The sequence below is a fragment of the Cervus elaphus genome, chromosome 19, assembly GCF_910594005.1.
Source record: "Cervus elaphus chromosome 19, mCerEla1.1, whole genome shotgun sequence".
Taxonomy (NCBI): Eukaryota; Metazoa; Chordata; class Mammalia; order Artiodactyla; family Cervidae; genus Cervus; species Cervus elaphus.
In genome coordinates, this window is record NC_057833.1 from 13,153,282 (window position 1) to 13,164,408 (window position 11,127).

The 11,127-nt window shown below is 44.0% G+C and overlaps 1 non-coding gene across 1 annotated transcript; it reads right to left on the bottom strand.

Annotated features, from left to right (window-relative positions):
* Window positions 1-672: 672 nt before the first annotated feature.
* Window positions 673-863, bottom strand: LOC122676288. Its single transcript, XR_006335555.1, has one exon. It is a non-coding gene; the product is annotated as a U2 spliceosomal RNA (small nuclear RNA).
* Between the last annotated feature and the right edge of the window lie 10,264 nt (window positions 864-11,127).

The window sequence follows — 11,127 nt, forward strand, 5'->3', positions numbered from 1 at the left end:
TGTAAACAATGCTGTCATGAACATTGGGGTGTGTGCAGCAGTATCTATTTAAATTAATGTTTTTGTTTTCTTTGGATTTTACTCCTTTATTTTAATATCTTCCTTATCAGTTCAGTTCAGTTGCTCAGTCGTGTCTGAGTATTTGTGACCCCATCGACTGCAGCATGCCAGGATTCCCTGTTCTTCACCAATTCCCAGTGCTTGCTCAAACGCATGTCCATTGAGTCAGTGATACCACCCAACCATCTCATTCTCTGTCATCCCCTTCTCCTCCTGCCTTCAATCTTTCCCAGCATCAGTGTCTTTTCCAATAAGTCAGTTCTTCGCATCAGGTGGCCAAAGTTTTGGAGCTTCAACTTTAGCATCAGTCCTTCCAATGAACATTCAGGATTGATTTCCTTTAAGATTGACTGGCTGGATCTCTTTGCAGTCCAAAGGACTCTCAAGAGTCTTCTCCAACACCATAGTTCAAAAGCATCAATTCTTTGGCACTCAACTTTCTTTATGGTCTAACTCTCATATCCATACATGACTACTGGAAAAAACCATAGCTTTGACTATACAAACTTCATCAGTAAAGTAATGTCTCTGCTTTTTAATATGCTATCTAGGTTTGTCATAGCTTTTATTCTAAGGAGCTAGCATCTTTTTTTTTTTATTTTTTTATTTTTTTCTTCTTTTTCCGTTCCTGGAAGTACTGCAATACCAGGTCGATGCGTGGAGTGGACGGAGCAAGCTCCTATTCCAACTCCCAGCTCCAAAAATCCATTTAATATATTGTCCTCTGATAGAGGACGTATCAGATATTAAACTGATAAGAACAGATACTACACTTGATCTTAGCCAAAAGGCCGAGAAGCGATGGGAGCTAGCATCTTTTAATTTCATGGCTGCAGCCACCATCTGCAGTGATTTTGGAACCCAAGAAAATAATGTCTGTCACTGTTTCCATTGTTTCCCCATCTATCTGCCATGAAGGGATGGGACCAGATGCCATGATCTTAGTTTTTTGAATGTTGAGTTTTAGGCCAGCTTTTTCATTCTCTTTCACTTTCATTGAGAGGTTTTTTCATTCCTCTTCACTTTCTGCTGTAAGGGTGGTATCATCTGTGTATCTGAGGTTATTGATGTTTCTCCCAGCAATCTTGATTCCAGTGTGTGGAATCTTTATCCAGCCTGGCATTTTGCATGATGTATTCTGCATATAAGTTAAACAAGCAGGTTGACAATATACAGCCTTGATGTGCTCCTTTCCCGATTTGGAAATAGTCCATTGTTCCATGTCCACTTCTAACTGCTGCTCCTTGACCTGCATACAGATTTCTCAGGAGGCAGATCAGGTGGTCTGGTATTCCCATCTCTTAAAGAATTTTCCAGTTTGTTATGATCCACACAGTAAAGGCTTTAGCGTGGTCAATGAAGCAAAAGTAGATGTTTTTTTAAAATTCTCTTGCCTTTTCTATGACCCAGTGAATGTTGGCAATTTGATCTCTTGTTCCTCTGCTTTTCCTAAATCCAACTTGAACATTTGGATGTTCTCCGTTCATGTACTGTTGAAGCCTCACTTGGAGAATTTTCAGCATTACTTTGCTAGCATGTGAAATGAGTGCAATTGTGTGGTAGTTTGAGCATTCTTTGGCATTGCCTTTCTTTGGGATTGGAATGAAAACTGACCTTTTCCAGTCCTGTGGCCACTGCTAGTTTTCCAAATTTGCTGGCATATTGAGTGCAACACTTTAACAGCATCATCTTTTAGGATCTCCCTCATAGGTGTTACCTTTCAGTTCAGTTCAGTTGCTCAGTTGTGTCCGACTCTTTGTGACTCCTGAATCACAGCATGCCAGGCCTCCCTGTCCATCACAAACCCCCGGAGTCTACCCAAACCCATGTCCATCGAGTCGGTGATGCCATCCAGCCATCTCCTCCTCTGTCATCCCCTTCACCTCCTGCCCTCAATCCTTCCCAGCATTAGAGTCTTTTCCAATGAGTCAACTCTTTGCATGAGATGGTCAAAGTATTGGAGTTTCAGCTTCAGCATCAGTCCTTCCAATGAACACCCAGGACTGATCTCCTTTAGGATGGACTGGTTGGATCTTCTTGCAGTCCAAGGGACTGTCAAGAGTCTTCTCCAACACCACAGTTCAAAAGCATCAATTCTTTGGCCCTCAGCTTTCTTCACCGTCCAACTCTCACATCCATACATGACCACTGGAAAAACCATAACCTTAACTAGACAGACCTTTGTTGGCAAAGTATTGTCTCTGCTTTTAAATATGCTATCTAGGTTGGCCATAAAACTTTCCTTCCAAGGAGTAAATGTCTTTTATTTCATGGCTGCAATCACCACCTGCAGTGATTTTGGAGCCCCCAAAGATAAAGTCTGACACTGTTTCCACTGTTTCCCCATCTATTTCCCATGAAGTGATGGGACCAGATGCCATGATCTTAGTTTTCTGAATGTTGAGCTTTAAGCCAACTTTTTCACTCTCCTCCTTCACTTTCATCCTTTACACGTTAACTTACTACTTCCTGTCTATTCTTCAAGGCCCAGCACAGCTGCTATAGTCTTCCTTGACCATTGTAGCACCCAGTGATTGTCTTAGGCTCATAGGAGCAACGGCATATATTCACAGTTCCTCCATCTTTATCCAGCACAGATTGATGCTTTGTTCACAGTGGGAGCTCTGAAAATGCTCACAGAATGAAAGGAGAACAGGTTCAGTGGTAGTGACACCATTGGGAATGAATGAGACTCTCTCTACAACTTGCTAGTTGGACAATACCATGGGATTTGTAACACTCTACTCATGGCTTTTATTTCTCTGAAACAGTTTAATATTCTGCCTTTGTCTTTGAGTAAAGTGAATGATTTACATGCCTTAGATATGAATGTTGAGCTAAGTGGTAGAAATAAAAAGAAAAGCAATGGTAAAAGGCAACACCACATTTTCTTTCTATGGTATGGTTATTTATCTACTATCCATCAATAAGAACTTTTAGGACTGTATTAATAAAATGAACAAAAGTGCGTATGTACTTGCTTTGTCAATTAAATTTAAATTGGCACTTTTATTGAGGTAAATGACAGCTTTATGGATTCATCTATATTGAGTCATTATTTCTGTTTGTAGTCACCAACTGGCCATGGATGTGGAGAATAACATTCAAAAGTGTCACGTCAATCTACAGCCCTTGGAATCAAAGGTGAAAATGTAAGTTATTTTAAAGTTTACGTTAAAATTTTTGTGTTTTTATAGTTCTCACTCTGTTAATCTCTAAACTATTCTGGAGTTCATGGGTATAAGAATCAGACATTTATTCACATTTATATTTATATATTACACAGTATTTCTTCCCAGTTGTAAGTAGCAACAAAGCTGTTTTGAGCCCACAGCACCATCGATGGATAATGTAGAGAATTCTTTGGTTGTCATCACTTTGTTTCTTGATTTTTCCCTTTCAGGCAAAGGAACCTTCTTTAACTCTCACTAGTATGTTTCACTGCCTTTCTTCTCCATAACTTGGTTTATTCCACCTTAGGCCATACACACACACACGCAGGCTCTTTCCACCCTCTTCCTTCTGTTTCCAGTCCAGCGCTTGTCCAGTTATTTTGAGAAAAGATCCTTTCCTTTTCTTTCTCACTTCTTGTCCTTTACTTTCTTATTCTGTCTTAATATGGCTTAATGAGATTCTCCTTCTCCCACTTCAAATGACTAAAGTATAAAAATACTGCTATATACACCTCAGTTTTAACAAAAATAAAACTAATGAGATCCAAAGAGAGACAGGCTGTATTCTAGAACAAAATAACAACCTTCTAAAACTTTATTAGGAAAGGACCCATCAAAGTCACTTTGGTTGGCTGGTTGGTTTAGTCACTAAGTCGTGTCCGACTCTTGCGACCCCGTGGACTGTAGCCTGCCAGGCTGCTCTGTCCATTGGACTCTCTAGGCAAGGATACTGGAATGGCCATTTCCTTCTCCACATAGTCACTTTAGAAGCAATTTTAAACCGTTTATATTTGTACTCTGTGATCCTTTCCCATTCAGATTTTTTCTTTGGGGATAAGTTATGAGCATTACCAGTGAGTGTATATAGTCTTTCTCTCTCTCTCCCCCTCTCCCTCACCTTCCCTCCCTCCTTCTCTCTCTCATTCTCTCTGTCTCTCTCACACACACACAGCTTAACACTCTGAAAAGCATGTATCTGGAGAATCTGAACATGTCTGTGCTTGGTCAGGAACACTGATCATTTGCAAAAAGCCTAAAGAGGAATCTTTTAGGAAAGAAGTCACCTTGAAGAGGGGGGCATTGAGGTGTACAACTTTGAAAAAGTAAGCCATTGCTGAATTTAGGAATTGAAACAGAAATGATGCAGGTATATAATATTCCTGCTGGATAAAAGCAAATATTAATACACACCCCTATAAATCTACATTAACCTTGGTTATCAGTAAAAAGCCTGCCTCTGAGTGAGCACATAGGGCTGCCTCTCAAGGTAAAGTTCAGATATGGCTTCTCAACCAGTTGGGCCCCCTGGCTAAGTAGCTGTGTGTCACACTTACTAAGTGAATAACGAATCAGGCTACCAAATTGTTTTATGTAAGCCATGTGTCAGCCTCATTCCACAAGATGTTAGTTTCCAAACATAGGTTGCTTTATTGTTAGGAGCTTTCTCATTAAGATAACATCCTCTTAACTGCAGAAACACTGGAAAGAAAGGTTGGTTGTGTGAAAAATTAAAGTGATTAATTTGTATGCTGAACTGAAGTTAAGAAACCTCCCTGGTCTTTTTCAGTTTTCATCTTCTCCAGTCTGTAGAGACAGAGGAGCAGGTGCCAGGGAGAGGAGCAGGCAAAGAAAAAAAGAATCTCTGTGCCTAAGAGCCCAGTAGCTCCGAGACTCTGGGATTTTATGTGTGGCTGGTATGATGGAGGAGTCTCAGCTCAGTGAGGTGCAAACAGAATGGTTTTATCTCTTCTAATAACTCTGAACCCCATTTCCACTCAGTGGAGGGGGATGAGGGAGAGAGAACTTAATCTTACCCAATAATGGAATTTGAGTCCCATCGGAGAATTGACTCCAGTTCAGTGACCCTTGTCTAATCTGGTTATTAAATTCTTAACTCTCATGACAGTTTGAACACCTCCCCTCTACACGCGTTATACCTTCCCTACAGCTGTGCAGCCGGCTCCCTTCCCTTCCCTCTCCTCTCTCTCTTTCCCTGTCCCCCTCCTCCCTCCTCCCCTCCCCTCCTGGTGTCGCCTCTCCCACCCTCTGAGTGCTGAACCCAAGGCTGCCCCAGGTTTCCTGTTGATGGTGAGCTTCCACACCCTAGGCAGTCCCTCCTTAAAAGAGTTGGGACTGTGGGAAGGGTCGCTGGGTCTCCCCTGAGCCCTTACCAGTGGTGTGGGTTGCACCCCTCATTGTGTCTCTTCATTTGCTTGTGGTCTTCCCCAGGCTGACCTTGGCATTCTCAACAAGGAATATCTTGGCATACCCCTATTCCTGCTTCTCAAGGGACCTTTAGACCTACAGAGCCTTGGGTATGAAAGGTGGGGTCTTATTCCATGTCCCAGTGTTACTGTCAAACTTCACAGGCTTTCTCTTATGGTCTTCTGTCTTCTCTTGGTGGGAAACAGCTGGAAACCTATCTTTCCCAGGTAGATGAGGGATGGGGAGAAGGAGAAGCTGGGGTTACTACATCATAACATTTGCTTTCCTGTAGACTCTTCAGTCCCCTTTCTGATGAGGAGAGAGAAGGAGGTTCCAATGAAGGTTTTCTGGACAGTCCAGCCCCTGCAAGCCCCGAGGTGGGATGTACTTTGACAGGCCAATCTCTGGTAGGGATCAGAAGGAGCAGGAAAGGATCTCAGTCATTCCCTCACACTCAGGACAACATTAAAAGGAGACAGTTTGATAAGAACACCTCCCTGGTGAGTCACTTGGTAAAGAATCTGCCAGCAATGCAGGAGACCCAGGTTCAACCCCTGGGGGGGAAGATCCCCTGGAGAAGGAAATGGCAACACACTCCAGTATTCTTGCCTGGAAAGTGCCATAGACAGAGGAACCTGGCAAGCTGCCGTCCATAGGGTCACGAAGAATTAGACACAACTTAGAGACTAAACCACCACAACCAGTAAGTCGGTGGCCGTGCCACCTGGAAGGAACGAGAGGCCTGTGGGGGGAAGAACAAGTGTGTTGAGAGTGGAATTTAGAGGAAATGTCAGGAAGAGCACATCCCCTGGTTCAAGAATGCCACCGTTAAGAGGTAATTTTGTGTTTTAGACTTGGAGGATCAAAGAACTGCATCAAAAGGGCAAAAGCAATCAGGGTTGCACAGCTATTAATAAGAAGTCACTTTGGGGAGGTGAAAGGCAGGAAGATCAAGCAAAGGAAAGCCTCTTAAGTCAGAAAACTTGGTGAAAGCAAAAGTAATAGTGAAAGCGCTATGACAAATGCTCTCATGCAGCCCTAAAGCAGAAAGCATTCTAAAAAAAAAATTTTTTTTTAACTGAAGGATATTTGCTTTACAATATTATGATGGTTTCTGCCATACATCAACATGAATCAGCCACAGGTATACATATGTCCCCTCCCTCTTGACCCTCCCTCCCACTTCCCATCCCACCCCAGCCTTCTCGGTTGTCACGGAGCACGATGTTTGAGCTCGGGCCAAGGTTGCCCGAGGGTCTGGGAATGGGTGCACACAGCAGAGAAGTGTAGGTTTTAGCATGGAGGCCGGACTGCAGAGGAAGGAAATGGACCCTCCAAACCCCTCCAAACCCTGCCCTTCACATCAGGGCCACTGCTTGCATGTTGCAGTGAGACCTAAAGTGCGTCTTCTGAATGCAGGCCATCATTTAAAAATTGTTTATTAACTCTGTGTGGTCTGTCTCTTTATGTTTTTAACGATATGTTTATTTTGCGGTGGAATAACATAAAGATCTATCAAATACGAATCATATTTTAAAAGTCTTCCCATTAAATATGTTCAATTCCTCTCCTTACTTTTTATTAGTGTATTTTATTTAGTGATGAAATAACATTTCGACTCTAAAAGGGAGAGAGACAGACAGACAGACATAGTCTTAAGACGGAAGACAATTCCCCAAATAAAGTCAAACTTGTATCTCAATAAAACCTGAAGTGCCTTTGTTTGAAAGTACTGCCTATCAATTTTTGTCAAAAGATTCATTAAAAGAAGCTATGAGGGATGAGGGGTTGAGAGAGCAGACTTTGAAACTAGAGCACCCTAGGTTCAAATCCCAGCCCTGCTCCTTGTCTGCTGAGTGACCTTGGGAATGTTGCTTACCTCTTTGGGCCTTCATTGCATTTTTCTGTAAAATGAGAACATGAACCATACCTTAAAGGATCGTAGTGAGCTTTCAGTGAGAAAATCTAAGAAAAACCTCTGCTCTAGTGTGTCTTCCTCATGCAACTGTACCTTTTCTAAACATATTTTTGTATCAAATTGAGCTAATAAAATATTTCCTGTAAAGATCCTCAGAAATCCAGTATATCATATGCTATAGCCCACCAGACTCCTCGGTCCATAGGATTCTCCCAGCAAGAATCCTGGAGCGGGTTGTCATTTCCTCCTCCAGGGAATTTCCTGTCCCAGGGATAGAATTTGAGCCTCTTGAAATTGGCAGTCAGTTTCTTTACCACTAAGCCACCAGGGAAGCCCTTATGATTTGTACCTATTACTTAAAAATATTTGAAAGTGTCTGATTTTCTTAAGTAATTATAGTGATTTATCTAGAACCTCTATTTGTCAAGTTTGGAGCTAAGTGACTTAAATATAAATACCATATCTTTCACTCCTTGCAAGAATTATGAAGACGTTATTGCACACCGGCAAACTGTAGGCCTGAAAGTTCAGTACTTTTCCCAAGGCCACAGCTAATAAGAAGTAAAACTGAGCAAGAATCTACATCACTCTAATATGCCTGCAATGCAGGAGATCCAAGATCAATCCCTGAGTCGGGAAGATCCCCTGGAGAAGGGCATGGCAACCCCCTCCAGTATTCTTGCCTGGAGAATCCCATGGACAGAGGAACCTGGAGGGATACGGTCCCTAGGGGTCGCAAAGAGTCAGACATGACTGAGTGACTAAGCGTGTGCAAACATGTTTAGTTTCCGGGAGGTTCTGGTTCAAGACATCAACACAGAAAGATCCTGAACCATTTCCTCCCACAGACACACTGAATCTACAACTACGCCTAGAACAATTCCCTCCGGGGGGAATTAAAAACTGGTGGAATGACCCCTTCACATTGGGCAGACAAGAGGGAAACCACAGCAAAGTGGATAGGAAAGGCTGAGACACAGTCTCTCCATAAAACCCTGGAGTGATGACCCCTATTTGGGAGTGCACTCAAAACCTTGAGCTTCTCTCTGAGGAGACAAAGAGTTACACTTTGCATTGAGTACCCCACCTTTCATGACTGGCCCCTGAGAGATGAGTCCCCCAAGCATTTGGCTTTGAGGACTGTTTGGCTCATGCTCAGACATAGTCTGAGATACTAGAGGTTATGGTGAACGGAGGAACCTCTCTTAAACAGCCTGCGTGCAGATTCACCCACTCCAGGGCTCGGCACAGAAGCATCCTTTTAAAAAGTGCCCAGAATTCTTGCCTGGAGAATTCCATGGACAGAGGAGCCTGGTGGGTTACAGTCTATGGGGTCCCAAAAGAGTTGGAAATGGCTGAAGCAATTGAGTATGCACACCCTGGTTATTGTGACTGCCTCAGGTCAAAGAAACTCATTTGCTGATTTGAAAGCTGGTCAGCCCCAGCACAGAGGATCCTGTTTACAGCAGAGGAGTAGGATACGGACCACAACCAATGGAGAAAGTGTTCTTATAAACAGTTACCACTCCCAGGGCACAGCGAGAGGGAGCAGACCCAGGAGCTCAATCTTAATGTAAACAGGAGGTTTCTAATTAAGTGCACATCTAAGGGCTGACTGTAAACCTTTCCTGAGACATTGGGGGGTGGGCACCATCTTCAAGCTGTCCCTCAGCTATACTTCAGGGCTTCAGCATCTCAGGCAGAGGAGCTCTTGTGAGTGTCTGGGGCCCCAGGTTTTATATCTGGTGCCCTGGATATTGGGCTTCCTTGGTGGCTCAGTGGATAAAGAATCTGCCCACAGTGCAGAAGACTCAGGAACCTCCGGTTTGATCCCTGGGTCCGAAAGATCCCCTGGAGGAAGGCATGGCAACCCACTCCCGTATTCTTGCCTGGAGAATTCCATGGACAGAGGAGCCTGGTGGGTTACAGTCTACGGGGTCCCAAAAGAGTTGGACATGGCTGAAGCAATTGAGTCTGCACGCCCTGGTTATTGTGACTGCCACCCAGGGAATGTTACCCCTTGATCTCTTCCTGGCTCTGGAGGCCAGCAGGGCTTGTGCTTATGGTCCCACAAGACTGTGTATATTTATACTTTCTTGAAAGCTGTTTCCTAAGGGTCTGGCTTCCAGTGAGCCCAAATCTAGGTGCTGACTGAGATCCTCCCCTTTGCGGCACTCACTGGTCTACGTGTGCGTACTCAGTCACTCAGGCGTGTCCAATTCTCTGCAACCCCATGGACTGTAGCCCACCAGGCTCCTCTGTCCATACGATTTTCCAGGCAAGAATACGGGAGTGGGTTGCCATTTTCTCCTCCAGGGCATCTTCCCAACCCAGGGATTGAACCCACGTCTCCTGCGTGGGCACACCCTTACCTACTGGGAGTTATTAAAAATGAAATGGGTTGTTTGGATAAGCAGAAGCTTGGGAGACAACCAAGAGCAGGGGCAAGGTTGAATGAGAAGGTTTATCTCCTACACAAGGCCAACCCTTCAAGACTGGGAGAGGGGGCTGTTTCATCTAATACATAGAAACTGGTAGTTGCAAGTAACAGAAACTCAACTCAGACTAACTTGTACATAACAATAGAGATTTTTGTTATATCACCTAACATAAACACCCAGGGGGCACAGTCAGCAGGCATCTCTGTCTTCTGTAAGCGCTTCTCTCTTCATTCTCTCCCAGCGCTGTGGCAAACTGGTCATGGATAGCTCAAGGTTAGCAATTGAAAACCTCCAGGTGCAAGAGGGGGCTTCTCTTTCTGTAGCCTCTCATTGCCTGGCTTGAGCCACGTGAACTTCTATGAACCAGTCGCTGCCCTCTGGGTGTTCATTCTGACACAGAAGCTGCTCTCCACAGTGGAGGGGTGGGATCTGCCTCATCCATAGCTCATTGGTTGAGGATTGGTGGGTCCCTGTGGAGAAATGGGTGCTGGAACCAAGAGGTGAAGTTAATGTTGGGCAGGCAAAACCTACCACTATGATAATAATAATATTAGTGGAGCCTTCCCCACAGTCCATGTGTGGTAGGACTGGGCGGGAGAATGCATGCAAAAAGAGCCGTATAAAATCAGTTGTTGTTTCCTAAGATACTTAGACTTGTGTTCTCTTTGATGGCACCCTCTTTTCCCATCCTCAAATTCCACTTACTTTGGGTATTAATGTATTTTGAAAATTATGTAGTAACTTTCACACAAGAATCCAGATTTCTGGCTGCCTTTGAAAAGTTGAAGGTCTGTTAACTACAGACTGTGCCTTGACCGGGGATTTCTCCCTCACAAGGGGCAGGTGTTGCCCAGTCTTTCCCCCACCTGACCCCGTCGACATTGGGATCCTCTTCCTGTCTTCATAACCTCATGCTCTGCCGTCTTTTCTGGGACCCTCCTGCATCCTGCCTAGTACCTTCACTTCCATGCCTTTTTCCAAGATCTTTTCCTCTTCCTCCCTAGCAGTCTAAATCCCATCCATCCTTGAAAACCAATTGAAAACCAGGACTCCCTCAAACCTCCTCTAAGCATCCCAACTCTCAGAGTGTTCTCGTCTGCTCTTATCTGTAAGGACATCCAGAGATGGCCAGAACTGCTCAGGCTGTGAGTCCCCAAGTAACTGTGAGTGTGGGAGAGATGCACCCACACTGCAAAACTGATGAGGTGTGCAAAGAAAGGGTAGAGGCAGATGATTATGCCATCGCTGAGACAAGAGAAGATAAATTGGAATTGACCCGGCCAAGAAATTGAAAAAGGTATTTATCATCTCTTTTGAAGTAAATTTCTAT